At 40.4% G+C, this 16,959-nt stretch overlaps 1 long non-coding RNA gene across 1 annotated transcript; it reads right to left on the bottom strand.

Annotated features, from left to right (window-relative positions):
• Positions 1-245: 245 nt before the first annotated feature.
• Positions 246-16,938, bottom strand: LOC127220139 (uncharacterized). The gene is made up of 3 exons (XR_007834352.1): positions 16,688-16,938; positions 4,366-4,455; positions 246-540 (listed from the first exon to the last, which is right to left on the bottom strand). It is a non-coding gene; the product is annotated as an uncharacterized LOC127220139 (long non-coding RNA).
• Between the last annotated feature and the right edge of the window lie 21 nt (positions 16,939-16,959).

Genomic DNA, 16,959 nt, shown 5'->3' with positions numbered 1-16,959 from the left:
CTAAAAACGTGATGGCAGTTCATTACTTGAAGACAGCATCTTCCCAAATGTTCTTCCCCAATGCCAATCTTCAAGGACTTCATGATACTGTTCTAACCACTCTATTACTAAAATAGAAAATTGAGCAGGATGAGGAACCCAAAGTCCAACATCTTAGCTACCTTATCCTTTGTCCTTCTCAGCCACTATGAGCAATTCTACTACATTGCTCTTAGGAGTAACCTTAATAGTAAATCAACAAAATATGTCTCAAAGATTTATTTTCAAAAGGAAAAGATAAAACACAGAAAAGGTGTTTTGGACAACTGTCCTTTTGACATTGCTAGATGCATAATCTCACAGAAGACTCCCTTTCCTCAGGCTCTTGCCACCTTTCTCCCCCTTCTCTGCAGTGATCCCCGGACTTTAGACGCAGGAGTTGAACTGTAGATGCATCCATTGGCACTGGATGCCACAACTCTGATATTTGATTCATTGTGGTTTTCTGTAATGGTCTCTGGATGCTGCAAAGGGAAGTTTCCTTGATGAGGTGACACTTATCTGGGGATATAAGAATGAGCATTTAGAATGTAGTTAGGGGTTATATTGGTTTAGTGAAGTGGTTGCTATAGACTCTCCCCCCAAAGACTGATGGCTTCACTGGGTAGATGGTAAGGTTTCCAGTACCAGGCTTGATTTCTCTCTTGTTGAATGAGTCTTAAGTCTGAGTCTTTAGTCCTGAACAAACATGCTAACATGGATGATGTGTGTGAGTCTATATATATGCATATACGTCACACACACACACACACATATATATATATATATACATATATATGTATATATATATAACCACAATTAAAGAAAAAGGCCATGAGTTTGAAGGGGGAGTGGATTTATGGGAGGGTTTAGGGGTAGGAAAGGAAAGAGGGGAATGATAAAATTTTATTTTATTTATTTACTTTGGTGTTTTTCAAGGCAATTTTCCCTGTGTAGCCATGGCTGTCCTGAAACTAGTTCTACAGCCCAGACTGGCCTAGAATTCACAGGCCTACCTGCCTCTGCCTCACAAGTGCTGGGATTAAAGGTTTGTGCTATTATACCCTGTAATAAAATTATAACCTCACAAAATTAAAAAAGAGAACAATTCTGGCTTACTTCCTAAATGTAAAATGTTTATATTTCTTATTTTTATGGAAATATGAATGTTCCCTGGTTTTATACACCGTGGTGTCATCTATGGAAGAGGCTGTGAAGTTCTAGTTGGCACTATGACACTGTCTGCTCATTCTTCCCATTCTCTTCCATCACCATTTTCAACTACATGCTCAACCTGCCCAGGCTACTTTTGCCCCCACGTGACCCAACTGGAACTGCCCCCCCCCACCATCAGCACCCTGAACTGCCCCCCCACCATCAGCACCCTCTCACTTTGATTACTTGTGAGCACCCCAGAGGCAAACACTGGTTCAGGTGGGTGAGCCTCTAACCTATGACTCCCTTCCACATGGTTTTCAGGTGTGAAATCAGACAATTCCCTTTCTCTGGCCAAGGTATATGATAAACTCCAATCTATTAACAATTACTTCTGCCTGTTCACAGCATGCTGAGTACTGAGAGGGAGAAAAGAGCTGGGCCTCAAACTGTGGTACATTCTCCAGTTTGAAATATGACTGTCTTCAGTTGGACCTCATTCGGAGATGAGAGTCTGACAGTCAAAATATCCTATATTAACCTCTTGAGGCAATATACCTCACTCTCTCATGTAGTAGAAGAAAGGTGATTGATCTTTTATGCAAAACACTTTGGTCTCATTTAAATAGGATTTTAGAAAGCAGTAGAAGCAGGGGTATACGAGTGATAGAGTAAGTGTTGAGTGAGTGAGTGAGTGAATGAGTGAGTGTGAGTGAGTGAGTGCATGAGTGTGTGAGTGAATGAGTGAGTGAGTGAGTGAGTGCATGAGTGAGTGAGTGAGTGCATGAGTGAGTGAGTGCATGAGTGAGTGAGTGAGTGAATAAGTGAGTTAGTGAGTGAGAGACTTGTTTATAGCTGGAAGATTGAAGCTTTTGCAGTGTGCTCATCATATTTATGATAATCTCAACTTACACTGATGTCTTTGGCCCTTGGGTACTTCTGTTCCTTTCCTGGGTGCTCTGCCTTGGTTCACTCTTTCCTCTTCCTATCCAGTTCCACTTTCCTTGGTTACAGATTTGTCACAAGTAGAGGAAAGTACAGATCATTCACCTTCATATCAGAGTGTCAGAGGGTGACTTCCTATGCTCTCCAACAACAACTAACTTTTGTGGACTTATGTTCCTATGCTCTGGAACACTAACTAACTTACATGTTTGTGGTTATAAAAACCATAAATCCTTACCATAAAAATTTAACACATTGAAGCCCAGTGGTGGTGGAGCACACCTTTAGTCCCAGCACTTGAGAAGCAGAAGCAGGCAGATCTCTGTGGGTTCCAGGACAGCCAAGGCTACACGGAGAACCCCCTGTCTCAAAACAAAAACAAAACATACAAGAAAAAAAAGTAACATACTGCATAAAGAAGAAAAATAAGAATCTGTAATAACAACTTTGTGAAATATGTATGGTGCGTGTGTGTAGCAGCCTGTAAAAGTCCCTCAGCTAACCTTGTAAACTCTTGTGTATCCCTGGCTCACACTGAATCCAGACAGACTATCTCTGGCCAACTAGATACATGAAAAGTGACAGTTCAGCTTCCAAGGTATGGCCATAAAAAGCATTGCCTCATTCTGAAGGAAATCTGATGCCATGCCAGGAAAATATTGTTATTTCCTTCAGTAAATGTCTGCCGTGCTTGCTTTCTCTATGCAGTCTGTGAATCCCATAGTGCGTAATTGAGTTGACAGAAACCTTGTAAGATCTAGACAGTAAAATCAACATTGGGATCCCTGAAGTCCAATGAACATCAATGTAATAATTTCTCAGAATTCAAAGACAAAGTGAATATGGTAAAGCAGTGTGGAGAAAAGCAACTCATCACATAGAAAGAAAACTTTCAGAAGACAATCATCAGGTTTCTCAGAAGAAAGCTTGCAGGCCAGGAAAAAACATAATGCAAAAAAAAAAAAAAACCTGGCAAGATCATCGTTCAGAAATAAGAGAGATAGGAGAGGAGGAACCTCCCCGACACACAAAAAGTGTGAGGGTTCGCCTTTAATGCCAGCACTTGGGAGGCAGATCTCTGAGTTTGAGGCCATTAGACACCCCTTAGGAACTAAAGAGAGGTCTTCAAAAAGTTAACAACTAGCTACATGAAAGTATAAAACTTATCTCTAGGGATTGGAGCACTGGCTCAGAGGATTGGAGCACTAACCGCTCTTCTAGAGGACCCAAGTTTGATCCCCAGCACCCACATGGAGGCTCACAACTGTTATTTTAATCCCAGTGGAGCTGGTGCCCTCTTCTGGCTTTTTAGGGCACTGTATTTGCATAGTGCATAGACACACACATGTAGGCAAAAATACCCATACACACACACAGAGAGAGAGAGAGAGAGAGACCAAAAATTAATAATAAATAAAATTTAAGGATGTTAAACTCATTTCTGTTAAAAAGTAGTTCTTCAAGTTCATAATGCAAGTACTCTTTAACTTGCAGTGGGATCACATCCCCCAAAAGTTCATCAAATGTCAAAAATATTGAAAGTAAAAGAATGGATTTAATTCACCAAACTTTCCATGCATTGTATCCCGGCAACACAGTAGGATATAAAGTCAGTTATTTGTTCTGTAACCTTGCACCTGACAGGGAACTAGGGCTCACGTCCACTTTCCAGCATCATCACAAAATAAATGTTGCATATCCCTGACTGGAAAATTATCAAAATATGAAATTTGAAATATGGTTTTAACTGAATGGACTCAATTTTGCCCATCACAAAACTAAAAAGAAAAATTGTGAGCCCATCATCTAATACCATAATGGTGATGTCCTAGCCACTTTACTATTGTCTGAAGATGTAATGAAAAATGTATTAATATTAGCTATAGCTACATGTATTTGTGGAATGATGTAAATTGTAGCATCAGTAACACAAAGTTATTGTTTTCAACTTAAAATAGATGGCTAAAATTATCAGATGTTTTATGTAAGCCTCAGGTGGTAACTACAAAGCAAACCCTGTAGAGCAAACAAGAGATACAAAAGTTAGGAATCAAAACATACTCCCTCAACAACAACCAAAAAACCAAATCACAAAGGAAGTCAGCCTCCAAGGAAGAGTGAACAAAAAACTTCTAAAACAGTAAACTGCAGGCTAGGGAAATGTCTCTGTTGGTAAATTCTTACTGCACAAGCATGCTAAGTTTGGAGCCCCATCACCCATGTAAATATCAGGTGTAATGCACCCACCACTTCTGGGAGGCAGGGCCAGGTGTATCCCAGGGAATTTCTTGTCAGCCAATCTAGCAAACTAGGGAGTTCCAGGTTCAGCAAGAGACCCTGTTTCAAAAAAAAAATATTAGAGAGTGATAGAAGACATTAACATAACTTGTGACCTACACACACACACACATATGGACAAGCCCATCTATGCACATACAGGGAAACACATGCATATACCACATATACACAGAATTACAATAGAAACTCCTTACCTATAGATGGTTACTTGCTAAGTATATGGATTAAGTCAGAAGACATAAAGTGGCTGAATGAATAAAAACCAAAGATCCAACTTTGTGTTGTTTACAAGGGTCCCACATTAGCTTTGTATAGTCTGATAGTAAAGGAATGCAAATGGGTATCCATGTGCATGGAAAGCAAAGAGACTAGGGACAGCTACATTTATATCAAATTTAAAGGAGATGCCAAGTCAAGAACTATAAAATGAAAGAATGACTTTATATGATAAAGGAGATAGTTTATCAAAAGGCTCTAATAACTATAGATACTTGTAATGACTATTGAAACACAGATATTTTCAGTTAAGGTCAAAATGGACAATATAATCAGGGAATTCAGACATCCTTTATTCAACAATGGACAAGAAACCAAAGTAGAGATGATAGAGTTGAGTGGACTTAGCACGGAGAAGATTCCATCCAACAGTGGACGTGCAAAACAGTCTTCACGATAGGTCAGATGTTAGGCGCTGGAATAAGTCTTAACAAATTAAAAAGGAGTGAAACTATGTTAAGTAGCTTTTCCAACCACAACAGAATGAAACAAGAAATTCATAATGGACTAGGGCTGGCTATCATGAGCCGCACCTGTAATTCCAGTTCTTGGGAAGCAGAGGCCGGAGGATTCAAAGCTTGGTGCTATCTTGGGCTACATACAGAGTTGGAGGCCAACCTGGGCTACATAGGGAGAGCCTGTCTATGCATAAATTTTTAAAATTTAAATTAACCATGTGTAGTGTGGTTCCCACCCTTAATCCCAGCACTCAATAGCCAGAAGCCAGTGGATCTCTTTGAGTTTAAGGCTAACCTTGTCTATAAAGCAACTTCCAGGCCAGCCAGGCTACAGAGTGAAACCAAGTCTCAAAAACAAAACAAAACCAAAAAAAAAAAAAAAAAACCTAGTCTCACAAGGGATGCATGCATTTCTAAGAGATAAACTGGGAAGCTGCTAGACTTCTCCCTATTCCTGGGGGGGGGGGCGATTCGTGGTAAGGTTAAGAAAGTTCAAGAGTAAGAAGGGCCCTGGTGGGAGAAAAAAAGGAGGGAGAGAGAAGTGACCATCATGTTCTGTTATGTAGCCTTAGCCCTGACCTTCTGGTTTCTAGAGAAAAGCCCTCATCTCCCTGCTCACTTCTCTCATTTGCACAACACAGTTTTTCTTGTAATAGATGCAACATCTTGCCTATATTTCTGTTTCTGGCAACCTGGGCTAAGGCTGGAGGCAGTTTGCACCCCTTCCCAGACACACTGTTCTCTCGGGACTTCAGAAAGTGTCGTATATGGAAAGGGAGTCCCTGGGGGTGGGAAACCAGCTGTAGGTTACTAAGAGAATCCGGGATTGAGGTGAAAGGGAACAAGAGTGGAAGGAAGAGCACTGGGAATAGGAAATGAGGCGCATCTAAAAGGAAGGCTAACCACCTGGGTTCATGGTGGGTGATGGTGGGAAATAGGGCCCCAGCCAAATGGAGTGATATCAGCATTTCAAAGAGCAATGCTCACAGAGGGGACATCCACAGAGGATGGGATTCTTAGCTCAGAAACACTAAATTTGAGATTACAAGGAACACCAAGAAGGATATTGCAGACAACTAGACAACCCTGGACCCAGAGCATAGGCTCAAATTCTCTCAAAGCTGTTTAAGTAAGGTCAGGGTTGATTATTCACTGGTGGCAAGACCAAGCATACTTGGGAGAATGAATTTAGAGAGAAATAGGAAACAATTACATCAGTGGGGAGAGGGTGAAACTTTTTGAAGGTTTAGACAGGCAAGGGGATGGCTCTGTGGGGAAGAGCACTTATCACATAAGCTTGACCACCTGAGTTCAATATTTGGAATTCACATTTTTTAGAGCCATCTATGGTAATGCATACACATCTGTATTCCTGGCACTCCCATGGCAAGATGGGCAGCACAGACAGGGAAATCACCTGAAAACACTCTTACACAGTGGAAAACCAAGAGAGACCCTTCTTCAAAGTCAGGAGAGAACTCACTCCCCAGAGTTGTTCTCTGACCTCTATATAAGTGCTATGGTGAGTGCTCACTAACACATGTGCTCAAGCACACACACACACACACACACACACACACACACACACACACACACACACACAATCATACAGTCAAACAATAAAGTGTTTACAGATGGAAGAACACCAGGACCATGAAGTGTCTAAAACTGGGAGAATCAAGTAGAGTAAGATGTTCTCTCTTCCCTTCTCAAACTTCTGTCCCAACCCTATAGTAGTTCCCTGGCTTTACTTACTGTTTTGTAAAACTAAACACTGGCACACTCAAACCATATTTATTGACCTTGACTTTGAGACCAGTTAGTGTTTGGCTTTGTTACACCCACCTCCATTCCTAGTGGTTAGAAGCAAAATCCCAAAAAATGGCAGTACCTTCAGGATCCAGCTTGCAGCTACTCACCAAGTCTGTCATAAAAACTGGAAGTGAAGGTTGATTGCCTCCCCCTCCCTTACTTCCCAGACCTGGAGGTTGCAGAGAGTCATTCCTCCAAGCTCAATCTCACCCTCTCTCCAAGGAGTCCTGAGCAATTTTGTACAGTTTGATTTCCAATATGCTTCACTATTTAATTCTAATTGCCTTCTCAATGTGATGTTTTCTATCCTTCAGGAAAACCTCACCTATTTATAAGTCAAAGGAATCCTAAATATAGCTAAACATTAAGTACATAGCCAAAAGTATTTCCTTAAAGAAAAGCCAAGACCAGCATTTGGAAGTAAAGTTAGACATAAAAGACTAAACAGATCTGGGTGGTGATGGCACACACTTTTATTCCCAGCACAGGCAGAACACTGAGTTTTAACCTGGTCTACAAAACAGAATTCAGGACAGCCAGTGCCATACAGAGAAACCCTGTCTCAGTGAGGGGTGGGGGAACAGATGACTAAAAAGCACTTTGTCTTTTTCCCGTATCACACAGATAAGTGACTTTCTTGAGAATTCAGTTTCCTCATTCTTTATTAATGGATTGGCTTTCTTACCAATGTGATACATCTTAGGCTTGTCCTGAAATACAGGACAGCATCTGCCTCCTGAGATCCTGAGATAATAAGTTGACAATTTATGCTGTTTTATTTATTAGCATATCATTCATATATGGATCATATAACACAATTATGAACATATTAATAGAGTTAGTGCATATAAAGTGTATTGCATCAATGTAGAAATTGTATTCCTTTGTAAATAAAATGAACAATTTCAGGAAGATAATAGCATATTTATACTAAAAAATAACTTATGAAGCAAGAACTTAGTTCATTATACATTCATTGTAGATGCATTGAAACAATCTCATCCAAGACATATGGCATTTTAGGTGCAGATGCCTGATCACTATTTGTAGATTTATTTCTATGGAGACAATGGAAAGTGAATTCAGAGCTCCAAGAAAATCCCCAAGCTTTTGGAGCATTCCCAATTGTGAGCCATGCAGCAAATGGTCATTACTTGCATTTTAGGTGTCTTTAGCTTTTATTCTGAGTCTGGAATTTTTTTGACTGTTCCCAATCTACCTTCATAATCAAACCCTTGTATAACAAGAAAGTAACCCCAAATAGGACTGCTACAGTTGCCTGGATTTCCAGGTCTCTGCTTTTGGCAGAGCCATAGTAACTACTTACAGAGTCTTCTGGCTTGATTCTCTTCCATGGGTTTATTTTCGCATCTTCTTATTTAGCACATAGAGCTATCTTTAACGTCCCAGCTGACTGGCATGGGAGTCCCCAGGGCAGAGAGTTACATAAGACTATTGAAGCATGCTTCCTACCCTTCAAGTGAAACATCAGCAAGTAGTCACAATGCTAGAACACACACACACACACACACACACACACACACACACAGGAGAGTAATCAGATTCCAAACAAGTAAAAACAAGTAAAGTCTGTTTATAAGCACATACTTCAGTTTGTTTGGAATCTGGTCACTCCTCTGTCGTGTTGTATGTGCGTCTGCAGGTATACTAGCCCAGCAGGGAGGACAGGAGTCATCAATTCCCATCCTATTTTTTGAGACAGACTCATACTGAACTTGCAGGCTAATGAGCTCAGCATCTGTCTGCCTCTGTCCCCAAAGTTCTGGGGTTATAGAGGCAAGCCATGACTTGCAGCCTTTATGTGGTGTTAAGGATGAAAAAGCAGGTACTCAGAACTGCTCTGCCTGCACTCTGCCCACTGAGCCCTCTCCCCCAGCCTCGGTCACTCATATTTTCAATTGAGAAATCAGAAGGTACTCAGACTTAATGAACTTTGAGTTGTTCAAACAGACCGAATCACAAAAGACACCAGTCCTTGGCCTGCTTTCAGCTATTCAATTTTAGTTGAGACCTCAAAGAGTTGCCAACTCTCTGGGCAGGATAGAGGAGACAGAATCCTGAACCCTGCATGCATAGCCCACATGTTACATGTGTAGCCATGCACAGCAGCCACGAGACACTGAAACCTGCTGAGCATTTGAAATGAAGCCAATCTGTATCCAGATGTTCAGTAAACATAATACACAACAAACTTCAAGGATAGTAGGAAAATGTAAAATATCTCACTTTTATATCAATCAAATGTTAAATTAGTAATGATCTAGATGTAGATGGTTAAATTTAAAAAAAAAAAAAACCTTCCTATTTTTTTTAATTCAGTCACTTGACAAGGCAAAATGAACCATAATGCCCATTTTGTATTCCTGTTGGATTCCACTTGTATTAAGATCTCCCTAATAAAAAGTAGTCAGAGCCAGTGCAGAATTCTACTCCAAACTGAATTAATTGGGAGCAAATAGGACTGGAGCAAAGGTTGTAACAGCCTGTGCTTTCTCAACTCCTCCATGCACAGAATCTTAATATTTCCCAACACAACAGTTGTGACATAAACACTCGAAAGACGAACCCGCCTTCCATCCCTTGAGCCTTTCCCGGTTGATAATACACTCTCCATTTTCATCCAAGAGTTGTTAAATATACCCATTTTCACATCAAGGAAACTGGAGAGTGAATCATGAATCATTCATCCAGAGTTTCTGCCCACCACCTTCACCTCTACCCCCTACCCTTGTCTACTGATGCTAAATAGAAACATGCATGTGATTATTGCAAGTTCAATGGAAAGTAAAACTTTTTACAGTTCAAGTCTGGGCTGCAGACAGCTAGTCTGATGCAGGAAAATTCCAGAGATGTTGAGTAGCGTTCCTGGATATGTGTGCAGGGAGGGGCTCACATTGGCCCAGAATAACAGTGAGCATGAACTATTCAACACCAGTCCCTGAAATGGATTACCAGATTACTGAATTCAACACATGGAGGGTGTAGAGTGGCAGGGAGGGAGTCGCTGCCGGCAAAGAATAGAGTAATTGCTAGTAACAAAACAATAGTGATTTCACAGTAGACTGAGAACCAAACAATAATTTCTTTGTGGGCTTCTGAAGGAAACACAGGAATAAAGCTGAAACAGGGTCCACTGAAATTCCCAGTCAGAGCTGCTGACATCTTGTCTGCCTATAATTGTTTTCTGCCATTCGTTTCCTTCAATTGTCAATTATTATAAAAACAATTGCGGAAAAAAAAAAAAACAGTATGTGTGTGTGTGCCTTTGTTTCCTGTTGCCAATGAATACAGTGAAGTCATAGAGCAGGCCCATGCATCCCAAGCTTTTCCATTACCATAAATTACACTGTCACAAACAGGATATGGCTCCTAACTGGACGAGGAGGCCACAAACAGCGCTGAATTAGCACAAACATATTGTCGGTCATGACAGCAGGGCATAGGACAGAGACTCAGCTCTCTACTTTCAAGATAGTATTGGGGTATTGATTCTATTTATAAAGTAGTGTGTGTTTATTTATCCTGAGCAGAGTAGAAAACAAAAACCACAGTTATTTCACTGACTAAAGATCTCTGCTGTTAACAAGGCAGCTTATGAACTCTCAAATCTTAATTCCTTCTCATGTATATGCAAGTTCAACCATACCACAAATATAATCTCATAGTCCTTTGTTTCTTGTGTAATGGTTACTTTCCAACACCTTTAAATATTCTAATGGAAACTAACATCACTATAAAATTGGAAATTATGGAAAAATATTAAACAACTTCCTTATTTCTTTGTGTTTTCTGTTTAGTAATAAAGTGTTGCTTGCTGCAAATAACGACTCTTATACAGAACCTGGAAACAACCTACCTGATGAGAGCGCTTGCTGCTTTTACAGGAGGGGATTGGTGTTCAATTCCCAGTACTCATGTTCACCATCATTCCCCAACTTCAGATCCAGAGGACCTGACGCCCTCTACTGCCCTGAGAGGGTACTGCAACAGTCAGTATACATCCAAAGAAGCAGGTAAAACACAAACATAAAATAAAACCGAGTAACTTTTTAAAAAGAAAAAAGTTGCCATACATTTCCTTGGAATGCATTTCTAAGTTATATTTTTTCATTTTCTACTTAAAAAGATACATTGTGATGTATAAGCAGTTGCATTAATAATAAAGTCTTACATGTGCATTTTAAAAGTTTTTATGCTTTATCATCTTTTATAATGCCTTTCATATTATCTTTATCATCATTAATAGTCAAACATAATAAAACTAATATATTTCTTTTTTATTCTTTGCCGGTGTTGGTCCTGCAATCTGGGGCCTAGTATACTCTAGGACTGGAAGAGTCTGTGTAATTTCATGAAGTGTTTTCCCAGCCCTACTAACACAAACGGCTTCCAAACCAATGTGGGCACCGAAGAAGCCTGGTGACGTAGTCATCTTGTGGACTTCAGCGACACTACTGAGATGGCTGAGTAGCCTGTTTCTCCCAGACATCCTCTGCTGTCTCTGGCCTGGATGGAGAGTTTTTAGCAGATGACCCCACTAGAGGGTAGCCAGGGACAGAGGCAGGAGATGGGTTCCCAGGTTTTATTCTACTGCACAATCTTTATTCCAGTGGGAAAATCAACGGGATATGAAAGCTGAAGTAGTAAGGGAAAAGAACCCAGGCCTTAAATATATAACAAATGAAGGCCAAAACTGAGACAAGAGTGCCAGTAAGGACTACAGAATGAGACCCTGCTTATAAAAAACAAAAGCAAATCCAAACACCAACGATGATAACAACAATAACCGAAACCTCTTTGTATAAATGATTTCCATTTCCTCGGACATACTAACCGAAAGATGTTGTGCAATATTCCTTTACACTTTGTGAAACCATGTTACTGTAATTGGTTTAATAAAAAATCTAAACAGTCAATAACTAGGCAGGATTTTCAAGGCAGAGAGAATGCTGGGAAGAAAGAGGAGGAGTCACCAGCCAGATGCCGAGTGAGTAGGACACATAAAACAGGGCAGAGGTAAAAGCCATGTGGCAGCACATAAATTAATAGAAATGGGCTAATTTAAGTTACAGGAGCTAGTTAGAAACATGTCAAAGCTATCTGCAGAGCTTGCATAATTAGTAAGAAGTCTCTGTGTCATTATTTGTGGGCTGACAGTACTAATGCACAAAGGCAAAGAATTCTATGAAGTCTACTCAAATTCAAAACAAGAAAGGACCAGGAATCTAGGTTATAGCATGAGCACAGGCTTTGGTTCCATTTCCTGTTATCTTTCAGTGACTGTAGTCCTGAATCGTGGACAGCTGGTGACACCTTCTGGGCTCTACTCTTTCACCTATCACACGTGACTATCAACAGAATCTTACCAGAACTGCTGTGAACTTCTAATAAGGTGTTGGAGATCAGTGTCCTTACCTTTCGCTAAGATACAGTAAATGCTCAGTAGTAGCAGGCTGCTGTTACCACCATTACTTACCTCCCTCCTCAGCTATTACATGTTTCCAACTACCTGGAGAGTCCACCATCACCTCAAATTCCATACATCTCTGATCAAAATTGCCCAGTCACTCCCTGACTCACAGCTACCTTTGATGGACTTTGAGTAGACCATAAGTCTCAGTCTCTGTCTCTGTCACCCTCTCTCTCTTTCATGCACACACACACACACACACACACACACACACACACATATTCACACTCATTCACACACATAGTCTGCCCTCTCCTCCCATAGCCATGCCTAATTAGTTTTCAAAGCAGATTATTTTGCTCCCTAATGCATTCCTCATTTGGATCAGAACCCAGGCCTCAGGAACCTGCTTTCCCTATCCCAGAAAGCCCTGTGTCAAATCTTATGCCATTACCCCGTCCAACTTCTCTTAGTGTCCCATGACATCTCTGAGATAGATATTATACCCCTCAGTTGGGCATCAGTCCCATGTAGTATGGCCTCAATCTCTTCCAGACACTTCTCACTTGTCCCATGTGTCCCTTCCCTACCCTTGTCAAGCTGGATGACTAAGTTCCCTGACTGGGTTGCCAGAGAGTGGAATTAAAAATAAAGGACAATCAATTACATGTGATTCCAGGTGAAAGGGTAATAGTTATATAAATACGATCAATGCAATTGCTCCCATGCAATAGGACAGGGATATCAGAATGTATATGTATATGTGTGTGTGTATCAGAAATTCACACTTCGGTGAGCATCCTTCATCTGATAACCCTGTTCCTTGAGCATGCTATGCTATGGACATCTCCATCTCTGTCCATGCTCACAGCTCCTTTCCTACAGTGGGTGTTCTCACTTTGTCTGTGCTCTCATCTTTGCTCTCCAGTAACCATCAAGCTCTTCATTAAGCCTCCCTGACTGAGGTCTTATTTATCTAGGGTTCATTATCTGTATCATTAGTTTTGTTCTCTATATAAGATTCAATTCTATAATTTAATTCTGTTTTAAATTCCTATTTAATTCCCTTTCTCTAACTTAATGTTGAGTGTGACAAGATCTGACACAATTTTAACAACCAGGAGAACTTGGTATGCTTGTTGGGGGAAGGAGGTGCTGCTTGCTAGCCTGGATTGTAAGGGATTTGAGGGAGAAGAATGGGACTCTGCCAAAACTCTTAATCCAAAAGTTAGGGCTCCTGTAGAAACACAGAAACCAACACACAGCATACCCTGTCCTCTGTCAGCTTTAGGCCAGATGGGAGATGAGTGTGGCTTCCTGATCTTTGCCTGATTCACCCCATGCCCTCTCTTACATGTCCCACAGGTTGAAGGTTATTTTTGCTGACATCTAAATCACTGCTGCTTCACATGATCTTTTGACTCTGATTTCATTCCTATGGAAAAAAAGGACCAGGGTAGCTATTCCATGTCACCTGTAAACATAGTGATTGTAAGAGTTATCCTAGAGATGACACACCTCTATTTAGTTCATAGAAAAGTAAAAAAAAAAAAAAAAAAAAAAAAAAAAAACACTGATCAATATTTTTCTAAATTACCTAACTTAAAATACTGTCAGGAGCCTGAGCATGCCACAAGTAATCTAGGAAGCTATTAAGTAATTCCCAAGAGACTGACTCGGACCCCCCTGAATATGGGTCTCAGCCAGAAGGTCTGAGCAGTCTGAGACCTCAGACAGTGGAGCCAGGATGTATCCCTGGTGCACAAAAGGACTTTGCAAACATATCCCCCATGGAGGGATAACTGCCTTATTCTAGAGATAGGAGAGAAGCCCTAGTCCCTACTTCACAGGACCTGTCAGATCTACATGACCCCAACTGGATGGCATTCCCCTACATATGGTATTGTGGTGGGGGGTTGGGAGGGGAGGGTGTTTAGAGTGCATGGGAGAGGGTAGAGAGGGCAAAAGGGAGGAAAGGAGGGAGGGAGGACTGGAGGGGAGGGAGGGAGGGAGGAAGAGGGAACTTGGATCGACATGTAAAATAATAAATTAAAAAAAAAAAAAAAACGCTTTGACTCCAAAATTTAAGTTGAAGAACAAGTTACTGGGGAAAAGTATTTCTATTTTTGTTTCCACAGAAAATGAAAAGATGTGGATTCCTTCCAGACTAATGTGGTTTGATCACACCAGACCGCCTGAAACAGAGTACAAGCTGATCCTACATTCCAAACAGCTGGACAAAACAGCCCTACAGACTACAGCTAGGATATCTGAATCTTCTTTGAATCCCCCAAGACAGCGCCCCTTACCAGCAGGAAGTAGTTTGGACAGAACGATGCCCAAATTCCCAAATATTGTGTATAAATGTTTGTTTTCATTTAATTGGACTTTGTTATATAAAATTAAATAAAAAAAATAAAAAAAATAAAAAAAAGTAATTCCCAAGAAATGCAAGTGAAATAGCTAGTTTCTTATGAATATATTTACTATACTGGGCACCCAGAAACCAATAACAAAAGATAAGACACTTTGGATACACAAATACACACACACACACACACACACACACACACACACACATATATTCCTATATGTATTCTTAAAATAAAGCCCAGAGCTTATCATCTTTATCTACTGTTTAAAACTTGATTCATATTAAAACATAATTCTCATAATGTCTCTGTAAATGTGTCTTTTTCTTTTTCATGTGTGCATGTGCTGTACATGTGTGTATATGTGTTCTCACATGCATAGGTGTCAGGATGACCTGGAAGTCCTCCTCTAATGTACTCTTTGAGGCAGGGACTATCTAATGAATCCAGAGCTTGCCAACTTGGCTAGGTAGGCCACCACCAAGCAGTCATGTGAGTGCTGGAAGACCTCAGTCTTTCTGCTTGCTGCCTGTGTGGCAAGCACTTAAATTAAACCATCTTCTCAGCTGGCAAAAGTTGTTTAGCCATTTAAGGAGGGATGAGTTCAGCATTAGCAGAATCAGGGTCATTGAGAGCAAGATCCCCATCCCTAGAGTCATATGTGTGACAGTTTAGTAGAACTAGATGGATTCAGGATTGACTTTGGAACATTGCAATACTCTGAAAAATCAATAAGGAGAGTGCTTTGTTTAGATCTCTCATATTTAGCTAGTCACTTGTTTCCCTTTGTCTTTTCAAAACTTAAGTGCAACCAAGAAATCACACTTTTTCTACTAAAAATAAAAAAGTCTATGTGAACCATTTCCATGGAACTACTTGCAAATTTCTAGTCAGAAACAAAACAAACTACTTACATTCATTTCATTCAACATGGAAAAGGGCCAAAGAGAGCCACCCTGACCTAGAAGGAGGCCTTAGGCTCCTCACCAGGTCCGGCAGGCTCACACTTATGTTTTCAGCTTTGCTATCTTCTTTCTGCAGATTCTAAACACAGCAGCCTCAACCAGGAAGGGGCAGGAGGAACAGTGACTGGCTTCCTTCTCAGCAACTGGTGGAGCCTGCTCCTTTGTCGGTCATTATGCCGACATCAATCAGGCTTCTAATCTGCCACACAAAGGTGGACCATATCTGCTGCGGATGCACATGGGCTCATCATTTAAACAAACATGCTCACTTAATGGCAAGGAATGTCATTTAAAATGTCCTCCAGTGACCTCCCAAGGTTTTGTGAGCAACATCAGCTGTTCTTGGGTTTAATTTCCCTCCTACCTTTCCATTCATTTCTAAGTGCAAGGACAGTTTTCAAAACACTCAAAATATATGCAGCAGAAATGTTTTTTTAATTAAATGTAAATAATTACTATGAATGGTTCCTATCACTGGAAAAATTCAGTGCTGGGTTGTTTTTACCTTCTAGAAGATTCATCTTTGTTTAAGAACGATTGATCAAGAAAAGAAACTTTGTACCAGAATAATTTTCATCCTTACAATTTTACACAAAACTTAAATTTCAGTAAAATAACAAGCAATTATTTAAAGACACACTTATATATATTCTAGGCCAGTATTGATCAAAGAAATGGCAGATGGATTATTGATCAGCACATCAAAAAGCACAAATAGTATTAGGCAGATGTTTTTTTCAAAAATGATCATCAATGAGGTTATAGATGATGCTGAGAAGTTACCACAAGGACACAACTACCCGCTGGCTGCTCTTCAGAGACACAAGCACTAAATAGCTCACTGAACAGTTACAAGGGGACAGGCCCACAGATCACAAATCCTACCTGTGGCCAATATGCAAAGCCAATGAAATGTGTTAAGACACACCAAAAAGCAAACTTAAAAATGGGACATACCTTAATTTTCAGACACGTCGTCAACAGATGTCCACCACACTAGCGACTTGTCTGTCCACCACTTTCTTTCACCAGGTTTTAAGTTTGTTTTCAATGTCCGAACACCTAGAGATTGTTATCCTCAAAAGCTCTCATTGCCTCCATTTCTCAAGGACAGTTCAAAAGTGAAGAGTTAAAAAAAAAAGGGAAAGAATGAAATTTGCAAGCCAATTATGCCTAACCACCACCACTGCAAGCGGCTAAGCTTTGAGCTCAATGAAGAAAATGTTATT

This window comes from Phodopus roborovskii, unplaced genomic scaffold (assembly GCF_943737965.1).
Source record: "Phodopus roborovskii unplaced genomic scaffold, PHOROB, whole genome shotgun sequence".
Taxonomy (NCBI): domain Eukaryota; kingdom Metazoa; phylum Chordata; class Mammalia; order Rodentia; family Cricetidae; genus Phodopus; species Phodopus roborovskii.
Note: the sequence above shows the minus strand (reverse complement) of the source record. Positions and strands in the feature narration are given on the sequence as shown.